The sequence below is a fragment of the Pyrus communis genome, chromosome 14 (genome assembly GCF_041283825.1).
Source record: "Pyrus communis isolate YQ-2024b chromosome 14, ASM4128382v1, whole genome shotgun sequence".
Classification (NCBI taxonomy): Eukaryota; Viridiplantae; Streptophyta; class Magnoliopsida; order Rosales; family Rosaceae; genus Pyrus; species Pyrus communis.
In genome coordinates, this window is record NC_142578.1 from 8,068,328 (window position 1) to 8,078,620 (window position 10,293).

Sequence of the window (10,293 nt, forward strand, 5' to 3'; positions counted from 1 at the left end):
CGACTAGGCTCGCAAGAAGAATTCTCTATCTCACATCAGAGTAGGCAGCACGACGGACGGAAAGAAGCAATCACTTAATCTGGCTCAACTTCAACCAACAACCAGCAAGAAATTCGTTTGCCCGCTAAGAACATACCACATGCACCACAGCCGTAGTATAGTCGAGCTGAACACATGAAAGAGCAGCCTAGACCAACAGGTCACGATTGGGGGCAGCTGGGAGCTTTGCTAGCCCAACAAAGGAAAATTCAAGAAGGAGTAAAGAGGCTCATGACTAAGCGATTGCACAATTTCCAACACAATAAGGTCATTAACAAGGCGTTGCGATGGTACATGACCAGCATTAGCAGGTCATCCTTTACGGATAAGATCGAGCAAACAGAGCCTTCACATAAGTTCAACATGCTACACTTCACATCTTTCAAATGAGATGAAGATCTGGAGAGACACCTTAAGCACTATTGATGCATGATGGTGCTTTATCGGAACAACGATGCTCTCATATGCAAGATATTCGCCACCACTTTGCAAGGTGAGGCACAATATTGGTTCAACACCCAGTAGCCACAATCCATCCGGAATTTCGATGAGCTTTCTTCGGTTTTCACTAAAGAATATTCATCATACCACTCGATCAAAAAGAAGTCCAATCACTTGTTCAACGTCAAGAAAAACCCAAATGAGTCGCTTTGCAACTATGTGAAAAAGTTCAAAGTTGAGAAGGCAAAGATAGTTGGATGTAACGACTTGATAGCAAGTGCAAGCCTTCTAAAAAGGATTTCTAGCAGACCATCCATTGTTTGGAGAATTGATCATGAAAGAATATCTAACTATGGCAGACACTTTCGCCATGGTAGAAAAACATGCACTTTGGGACGAGGCTCGGTGAACAAACAAGGCGCTTGAGCAGCCTTGAAGATAATCGGCAGTAGCTCAAAAGAAAGAGGACGGGAAACAGTATAACCACAAAAGTAGACAGGAAGCCAAATGAATGGACCGATCCACGACTAAAGAAGGTCCAACGTATAAGAATTATTATATGTTCTTGATCCCGATCCACCAAATCCTCCGTGACAAAAAAAGGGAACCCTGGTTTAAGTTGCCGAAACAAACAAAGAGATATACTTCCAATTTGAACCGCACTAAGTATTGCACATTCCACTGAGGTCCTGGTCACACAACCAATGACTGTTACACTTCGAAAAACTACTTAGAGAAGCTCGTGAAAGAAGGCAAGGTCGATAGATATTTAGACAAGCCAGTTGCACAGCCTAGAAGAAACGCAGACGCCGACGAAGAGCCATCAACCAAGAAGATTCGGATCAATGACATCTTCATTGAATTTGAGCACTTGGGGGCCACCAACAACTCCAAGAAAAGAAAGATCTAGCAAGCTTTACTAGTCTTACAGGTCCAAGCAGTTAACACCCAACCTGGACCCATTGTTGGCTTCACCAAGCAGATGCAGAAGGCGTAGACTTCCCACACGACGACGCGCTAGTGCTATCTGTCCAGCTAGCCCATGCTATAGTCGACAGGTTGATGGTTGACAACTGAAGTGCGATCAACCTACTTCAGCTTTCAATAATTCAAAATGTGGGCTTGGAAAACATAATTATACCCTAAGCGGAGGTACTCACCTGATTCAACAGACACACCTCGACTTCTATCAACAACATTGCACTTGACGTGAGAACATCGTCAATTGTCTTAAAGCAGATGTTCACGATCGTAAGTGGCTCGTCTCTCTACAATGTGATTCTTGAGAGACTTTGGCTGATTAAGCTGGATGCTTTAGCCTCTGTCAAGTATCAAAAAAATCTGATTTCGCATCCTGGGAGGAAAAGTTAGAGAAATCAAGTCTGACCAGGCCACATCTCAACAATGCACTGTGCAAGTACTGAAGGAATCAAGAAAGAAGACCTTTACCCTCGTAGAGGCTACCGAGGTCCAAAGGGATAATAAAGCTACCAAATTGCAATTACAGCAGTCAGATCAAGAAGATGTTGTCGAAGTCAACACGCCAATAAACGAGAGGGACGGAAACCCGAAGATGACGTCAATTAGCTCACTTCTGAGCTCGAAAGAAAATAAGGAACTCACAACTTTCCTTAGGGAAAATCATGGCGTCTTTGCATGGTCACCTTCTGACATGCCTGGCATCGATCCCAAGATAGCTTGCCACAAGTTGCACGTTGACCCTACTACAAAACCAGTGATCTAAAAAAGAAGACATTTTGCACCTGAACAAATGGCGATCATTGAAGCAGAAATCGACAAGTTATTAGAAGCCAGATTCATAAAAAATGTAGCGCACTCAACATGGTTTGCCAACGTCATGCTAGTAAAGAAGAAAGAGAAGGGCAAATAGAGGTTTTACGTAGACTACACCGACCTCAACAAAGCATGCCCAAAGGATCCTTATTCACTTCCCTGAATCGATCTATTAGTAAATTTAACTTCTGGGAACCAGCTGCTTAGTTTCTTAGACGTATACTCCGGCTGCAACCAAATAGCCATGTACGAACTCGACAAGGAGAAAACCACGGTCATGATCGAGCGAGGCACCTACTGTTACAACATCATACCTTTTGGCCTTAAGAATGTTGGAGCCACTTACCAAAGGTTAGTAAACATGATGTTTAAGAAACAAATTGGAGTAACCATGGAAGTCTATGTCGACGACATCATGGTGAAGGGCAAGTAGCAATCTGACATATTGGGAACTTGGTTGAAACTTTCAACATCCTTAAAAAATACAAGATGAAGCTCAATCCAGCCAAATGCACATTCGGAGTTTCTTCAAGCAAATTCTTAGGGTACCTAGTAACCCAACGAGGAATTGAAGCACAGCCTAAACAAATCTGAGTAATCCTAGAGATGAAATCTCCAAGCACCTTGAATGAGATCCAAAGCTTGACCAAACGAGCATCTGCACTCAACCGTTTTCTCTTGCCATCAACCAATCGATGCAAGCCATTTTTCAAGGCCATCAATAGGGCATAATGAGACAAATGGGATGATGAGTGCGAAAGAGCTTTCTAAAACCTGAAAAGGTATCTCACATCACCTCCCTTACCATCCAAGCCGTAAGCAGAGGAGGACTTATACATTTACTTGGCAGTTTCTGAAGTAGTAGTAAGCTCTGCCCTCATATAAGAAGAGTTGGGGGCCCAACTACTAGTATTCTACATTTCTAAAGCTCTTCTCAGTGAGCAAACTAGATATCCAAAGATCGAGAAATTAATTTTGGCACTAGTTGTTATGGCTCGAAAGCTCAGACCATATTTTCAAGTGCACATAATCATCGTCATGACTCAGTATCCTCTATGATCAATCCTATACAGTCCAAATGCTTTTCAACGAGTAATGAAGTGGGCATTGGAACTTAGCCAATACAGTTTAGTTTTCCGACTTTGCACGGCGATAAAGGTCCAAGCCTTGGCAAACTTCATAGCGGATTTCATACCTAGCCTAGGCGACGCAACAAAGAAGCCCAATGATGCCCCGGAGGCAGCCAAGCATACCCTAGCCGCGCCTGCTCCACCCGATGACGACTTCTGGCATTTACATGTTGACGGCGCATCCAATTGCAAAGGCTCGGGAGTAGACGATCACTCTAGGCTTTAAAGCATCCAACAACGAAGCAGAGTACGAGGCCTATTAGTAAGCCTCTGAATGGTAAAAGACTTGGCGATGAAAAAGCTTGCAATTCATTTCGATTCATAGCTAATCACTGACTAGACTACTGGGGAGTACACGGAAAAGCATCCAAAGATGGCGCAATACCTAGAGAATGTATAAGCAGTTTGAGGCATTTTAGACTTACACCATCACTTAAGTTATGCCCATGCGGACGCACTAGCCGGCCTAGGCTCCGCCCTCAACCATAAACGCAAACGCTCTATTCCGGTGAGTATTTAAACAAGCCAAGCATAAAGGCGGAACCGGCAGTCGAAGTGTCACAGGTTAGTACAACTCTAAATTGGCAAGATTCCATTATAAACTACCTGGCCAATGACACACTCCCCATGGAAAGATTGGAGTCTAGAAAACTCCACACGAAGGTAACAAAGTACTACATGTGGAATGGCATTCTCGTCCAAAAATCTTACATTGGACCACATCTCCGCTGCCTAGCGCCTCCCAACGACCTAAAGGCTCTAAGTTCAATCCATGAAGGCGTTTGTGGAAATCACTCTGAAGGCCAATCTTTAGCATAAAAGGCTCTTAACGTAAACTACTACTGGCTTACTATGCATCAAGATGCTAAGGAGTTAGTACAAAAATGTGACCACTGCCAACGCTATAAGCCGGTACCAGCACTATTTGCCAGCGAGCTACACCCACAAACGAGTACTTGGCCATTCATGCAGTGGGCAACCTACCTGGTAGGGCCTATGCCGCCCTCTACTGGGGGGCAGAGGCATGATCGTGGCAATTGATTACTTCACCAAATGGGTAGAAGCCGAGCCCATGACAACCACGACTCATACAGACATAGAGTGCTTCATATGAAGGAACATCATTTGCCGATTTGGCATCCCTTAATCCATTGTCGCAAACAACGGTCCACAATTCATAGGCAAAGATTTGGTAAAGTTCTTCAAAAAATATGGCATCAAGCATCACATGTCCATGCCGAGGTATCCCTAAGGCAATGGGCAAGCCGAGGCATCCAACAAGAAGATTCTCGACTGCCTCAAGAAATCCCTCTCCAACAAGAAGGGAAAATGGCTAGACAAACTCCCCGGATGTCTATGGGCATATTGCACCACCAAACGACAAGCAACCGGTGAGACTCCTTTCTCTTTGGCATTTGGTTCATAAGCAATCATTCCTCCCAAATGTCATTATGCCAAGTATTAGCACTCTATTGCCAAGCATTGAGCAAAATGAAAAGGAGATGACCACAAACTTAGATCTGGCAGAAGAGAAACGTGAGAATGTCATCACCCGCATCGTAGCCTAACAACAGCAGCTCCTCTCCAGTTACAACAAAAAGGTCAAGATCCGGCAGTTCCAACCTTGAGATCTAGTCCTAAGAAAAGCCTTCATCATTGCTTACATAAAAGGCTTCAAAAAGATGGATCTCATCTGGAATGGTTTGTACAAGATGAGCAAAGTAGGTTGTAAGGGTAGTTACACCCTTACCACCATGAACGACAAAGAGATCGAAAAATAATGGAACGCCTACAATCTAAGGAAGTACTTTGTGTGACCTCCCGCTACATCAAAGCCCGAAGATTTGAGCAGCTCGACGGGCACCACCTCACAAACTGAGAACTATCCAATTGTTATGCAGTTCCTTACAGATAAGTTTTCATTCGTTTCACTCATTTTTCAATGAGGAATTCAAAAGTAATTTACAATTTGGCTCGGCTGCATGTTTACAACAGCTGATCACTCATGTACTTCAAAAGAAGATCGCGCCCTTCTTAGAGACTCATCGCAAAAATTGAACCCCCTTAAGGACCAACCACGCTCTCCAGTTCCCCAACCACATGGGTTTGGCCTCCAATGAGGAAGGATAAACTTTACACTCCGAATATCCAAATGTGGATAAGTCGGGCTGCCCTGGTGTAACTAGGTGCACAATGGCTTACGCCGGGATTCCTAGAAGTGGCCACAATGGTCTTTTTCAAGGCTTAGCTAACTGAAGGATTTAGGGTTTCTTGGCCTAATTCGTTTGGAACCGGGCTTTAGAAACGGAGAAGACACATTAAGCAGTACGCCTATGGACGGCTGCCCTGGAATCCTAAAGCTATTATCGAGTACACTAAGGTAGCCTACAGTTTCCAGAAGATTGCCTACGGCTTGCTTTTCAAGCAATAAAGTTATGCTAGGCTTATACAACCGTACATTTTTATGAAAGGTTAAACAAGCTAGCGTGCATATATGAAGCTTTATCCACTGCCAGCAAGCTACATAGTCGATAAGATTCACCTCTGCCAAGCACAGAATGATCATTTAGATCTACACTAATTCCTACAGTGTTGTGATACTTGTTACGCAACCCATGAAATTGGTTACATAAAGAGCAAAAAGTTCTCTTGAACCTTTGCTTACGAAATTTCATACAACCACGTACTTTTGATACGAAAGGTTAGTGAATTTCATGACCCAAAGATCTTTAGTATGTTATGATGCAGGCCACACAACTCAAAGGATTGAAGAAAGCCAAGGTTAAATAGCACAGTGGTCACGCAGACTCATTTGCTTCAGTAAGTAAGACGTCCGGCTGCAAACCTTATAGTTAACAACCTTGTAAAAAGTTCTACACCAACACCTATGACTACATAGGCTATGTAAGCCTGTCCGCTTATAGAAAAGTAACACGTCTGCTGCTGGTCTAAAAGTCAAAGATGAGGTAAGAACAAAAGAAACGAAGATGAAGAAAAGTGAAGGAAGCAAGTTTATTAAATTTTCCAACAAAATTGATAAACAAATAGCAAAGGCCGAAAGAGTTTCAGTAAAGCAAAAAGCAACAAGGAAAACAAAGAAAATCCTAAAGGCTACCTAGAAGATTACCCTTCAGCAGCTTGGACATCCCACGACTACTCGGCCGCCACACCTTCAGCAACTGCAACGCTCTCAGCTGCAGCATCTTTCGACGCTTCACAACTGGCTACTCAAGCCTGGGCACCAACTTCTCCGACTACTTCACCAATGAAGGCCTCAAAAGTAAAGATAAGTAAGTTTTCTAGAGAAATAGAGAATGTCTCGAAGTATTTCCCAGCAGACTTAAAGTCAGACTGCCTACCAAAGAGATAATCTACATAACACAACTTGTAGAAATCAGCCTAACTTTGCACAAGCAAAGCCTTAAGCCTAGTCTTCTCACATTCAGCTACTCATTCTCCTCGAGTGGACCAACATGGACGTGCTGCAGTTCATCCACTTCCCTTTTCAGACTCTTGTTGATCTCCAGTTCACCTTCGGGTTCCAACACTTGGGGTTCGAGCTTATCAACAACCTTCTTGAAGTGGATCACTTGGTTATAAGTAACGATCAACTCTTCATCCTTTGCGTAAGCAGCAGAATGAAGCTCAGAAATAGCACACTCAAGATCTTGAATCTGAGGTATGTAACATCTGATCTCTTTCTCTTCACCTTCATACTTAACTTGAATCGTGTCAAGCTTAGTCTTCAAGTCAATAATCTATTGGCGAGCGGTCTCAAGCTGTAGAGAAGTGGGGGCAGAGGCATTAGACTCATTCAAAGTGACGAACTCAGACTCCAACCTCTTAAACTTCTCTACAGAGGAATAAGCTTCAATTGCCATAGCCTTTGTGACCTCCTTGCTAGCCTTGGTATCCTCTTGGTCAAGGAGCATAGACTCGGTTGCCAAAATAACCGTCTTCTACATCATAGCAAGTAGAGTAGTCCTTATGTACTCGGCCGTATGTTTCACAAAGGAACTTGGGCAAACAACCCTTCTAATGCCATCAACAAACTTGGCCTAAACATTCATGTCTTCAAGCAGATCTAGTTTCAAAAGCACGCAGATCTCAGCAGCCTCCCCAAACGCAGACTTGGTGGATTTCTCATAGCTGCCCACAAGAGCAGCTTCTCCTTCCTAACTGGCGAATCAGTCTCAACAGTAGGGGGAGTAGGCTTTGCCGCCACCTTAGTAGTAGAGTCCACCTTATCGCTCTTCATAGTAGCAAGCCTATCCAAAGGTGAACCAGACTTAGTTCTCGGAGGACGCCTTGGCATTGGTTTCGACACTGGGGCACGACGAAACTTCTACGTTGAGCAATCATATCAGTAATTAAACTAGCCATCTTTAGCATGGCAGACATCCTCGGCTCAGATCTAGCAGCCCTATCTTTTTCCCCTTGGAAGAGTCAAGTCAATCACAAGTCTGGGGACAGCTGGCGGACCCTCGCATGCAATGGAAGAAGTCTTTAATTTTTTTCTCAGCAAGCGTCTCTTGGGCAGGAGGGGAATATCTCTTTATTCCACCTTCATTTACAGCGGGCTCCACAATGGTGATCAGACGAGCTAATGTCTCCACCTTGATCCATTTTATCTCCTCTCTTAGGGGCAGCCCACCTTTTTCCTGGCGAAGATGGTACTCAGCAAGGATACCTAAAGCGACATGCACTTTCTTAATGTTCAAAGAAATATTAGGAGTTGAGCCGAATTCTGAATCTACATAAATATAGGAGGACAATCAACAAATTAGAGAGCAACTTAGCAAAAACACAAAGTGGCCGAGGGACTAAGTAGTTTACTTACCGGTAATAAAAGTTGTCAAAACATATAGCTCAGGGGAGGAATCAGACTCCCACTCACCACTTATCTCCAAAGTCTCCTTAGCCCAATCATGATCTCATTTGCTCAAATGATCAAAGAGCTTATGGCGGGTTCGCAGCTGCCTAACTTCCTCGATGTGGCCTATGTCAAAGAAGTACCAAAATTCATTGACAGTTAGATCCACGTCAAAGAATTGGCTTAGATTGAGGAATCTCACCATCACGCGACCGTATTTGGAGAACATTGAGCGGGGGCACAATTCATGGAGCAAAGCACTGCTTGGAAGAAACGTAGCATGAGAAAAGTAAATCCCAACACAAAGTAGTAGGGGTGAAACTTGATGGCTCTTTGAGCCCCACTGCATGGCTCATAGCTGCTACCATCCTTGACACACTTCACACACACCCCCAAAGGAATGACGTGTCTATATGCCTCAAGAAAGTCTCTAAACAAGTCATCAGAGCTAATCTTGAAGTGAGCAGCCTTAAAGTAGCTTACCTTGCTCAAAAATCTGCCTTGACGATACAATGGTGGCACACCATCATCACTTTTATGGCTTGAGGAAGACATGCTTGAAGAAATTCTACAAAGACGCAAGGAAAATTCGTTAGATGGCTGCACACACAAAACAAAAAAAAAAAAAAAAACAAAAAAAAAAAAAACAAAAAAAAGGGAAAAACAGCAACTAAAGCCCCAAGCCCCCTGGCCTAAAGTCATGGCCCAAACCATAGGACCCAGCAGCAGCGCTAGGCTGTATAACCTAGACAGCACCATTCTAGCCCAATAAAACCCTCGACCCGAAATAGTTCAAGCGGGCCAAGCCCAGCGCCTCACAGCCTTCTCTCTTTCTCTTATCATGCACAGGGCCCGAGCGTTGCAAAAAAAAAAAAAAAAAAAAAAAAAAAAAAAAAAAAAAGGAAGAGAAAATGAGGCCCGAGCCTCCTCGGCCCAGACCATCACGCCAGAACCAATGGCGACTAGCCACCCACAGCAGCCCTATCGTGGTCTCCTCCAGCCAACGTTCACATGTCCTCGACCCCCGTTGAGCCAAATTTCAAGCCCCGAGGCTCCCAAAAATCAAGAAGACAAAGGAAATTAATTTTTTCTTACCTTGGTGCAGAGTGAAGATGAAGAAAGCAACGAAAGACAATCCTTTGCACGGGCAAGTGTAGAAGATTGCTAAGGGAAGGGGAACAAATATCCTCTAGCTTTCTCTCTCTTATAGGGTAGAATAAATTGCTTTCTAAAGTTGATTTAATAATCTACTTAAGGTAAACTTAAATAGACTTTAGAAGTAATTTATTTCCCTTTCCTAGAATGATCTAATTTCCTATTAATGAGGGAATCTACACCAAAATAGGAAACAATACTAAGTTTTCTAAAGTAAGGGAAAATCTTTACACCTGCTAACTTTTCCTGCGAGCAGCCCAACATGTGTAGGGGCATTTATGGAGCCAAAAATAATCAAGAAAATTATGGAGGCAACACGTGGACTTTTGGATGAAAAAGGACAAAATTACCCTCGAGGCACACGGGGATTCCCATGCGCATGCAACAGATAATAACGGCTCAATCAAGGTTAATGGTGATCGAAAAGGTTTTTTTTTTTTTTTTTCAAAATCCTCTCATCAAATCCTCCCCACACGGTAACTCCCAATTATTCTTTTCAAATTGAGATTAATTGAAAAATTAATTGATTAATTACCAAATTAATTGATTGATTAGCCAAATTTATTGCAATTACACTCAAATCACCACCATAAGTGGCTGGTCCTTATTTCTTCAAACAAGGCCAGCCACACCCCTATTATATAGCCCTTCATTTCTCTAAAACCTAAGTCTAATTCTCTTCTAAAATTTTCTAAATTTCTCTAAACATTTTCCCATCAAAATTCTAACTTTGACATTGGAGATTCTTCGGCCAAAGCACCCCCCCCCCCATATTCATCGTGGGCGCGTGAGGCTCTTGGCCTTGATCATAGATGTTAATTGTTTTGCAGGATTTTCGTCCAAAAAAAAAAAAAAAAAAAA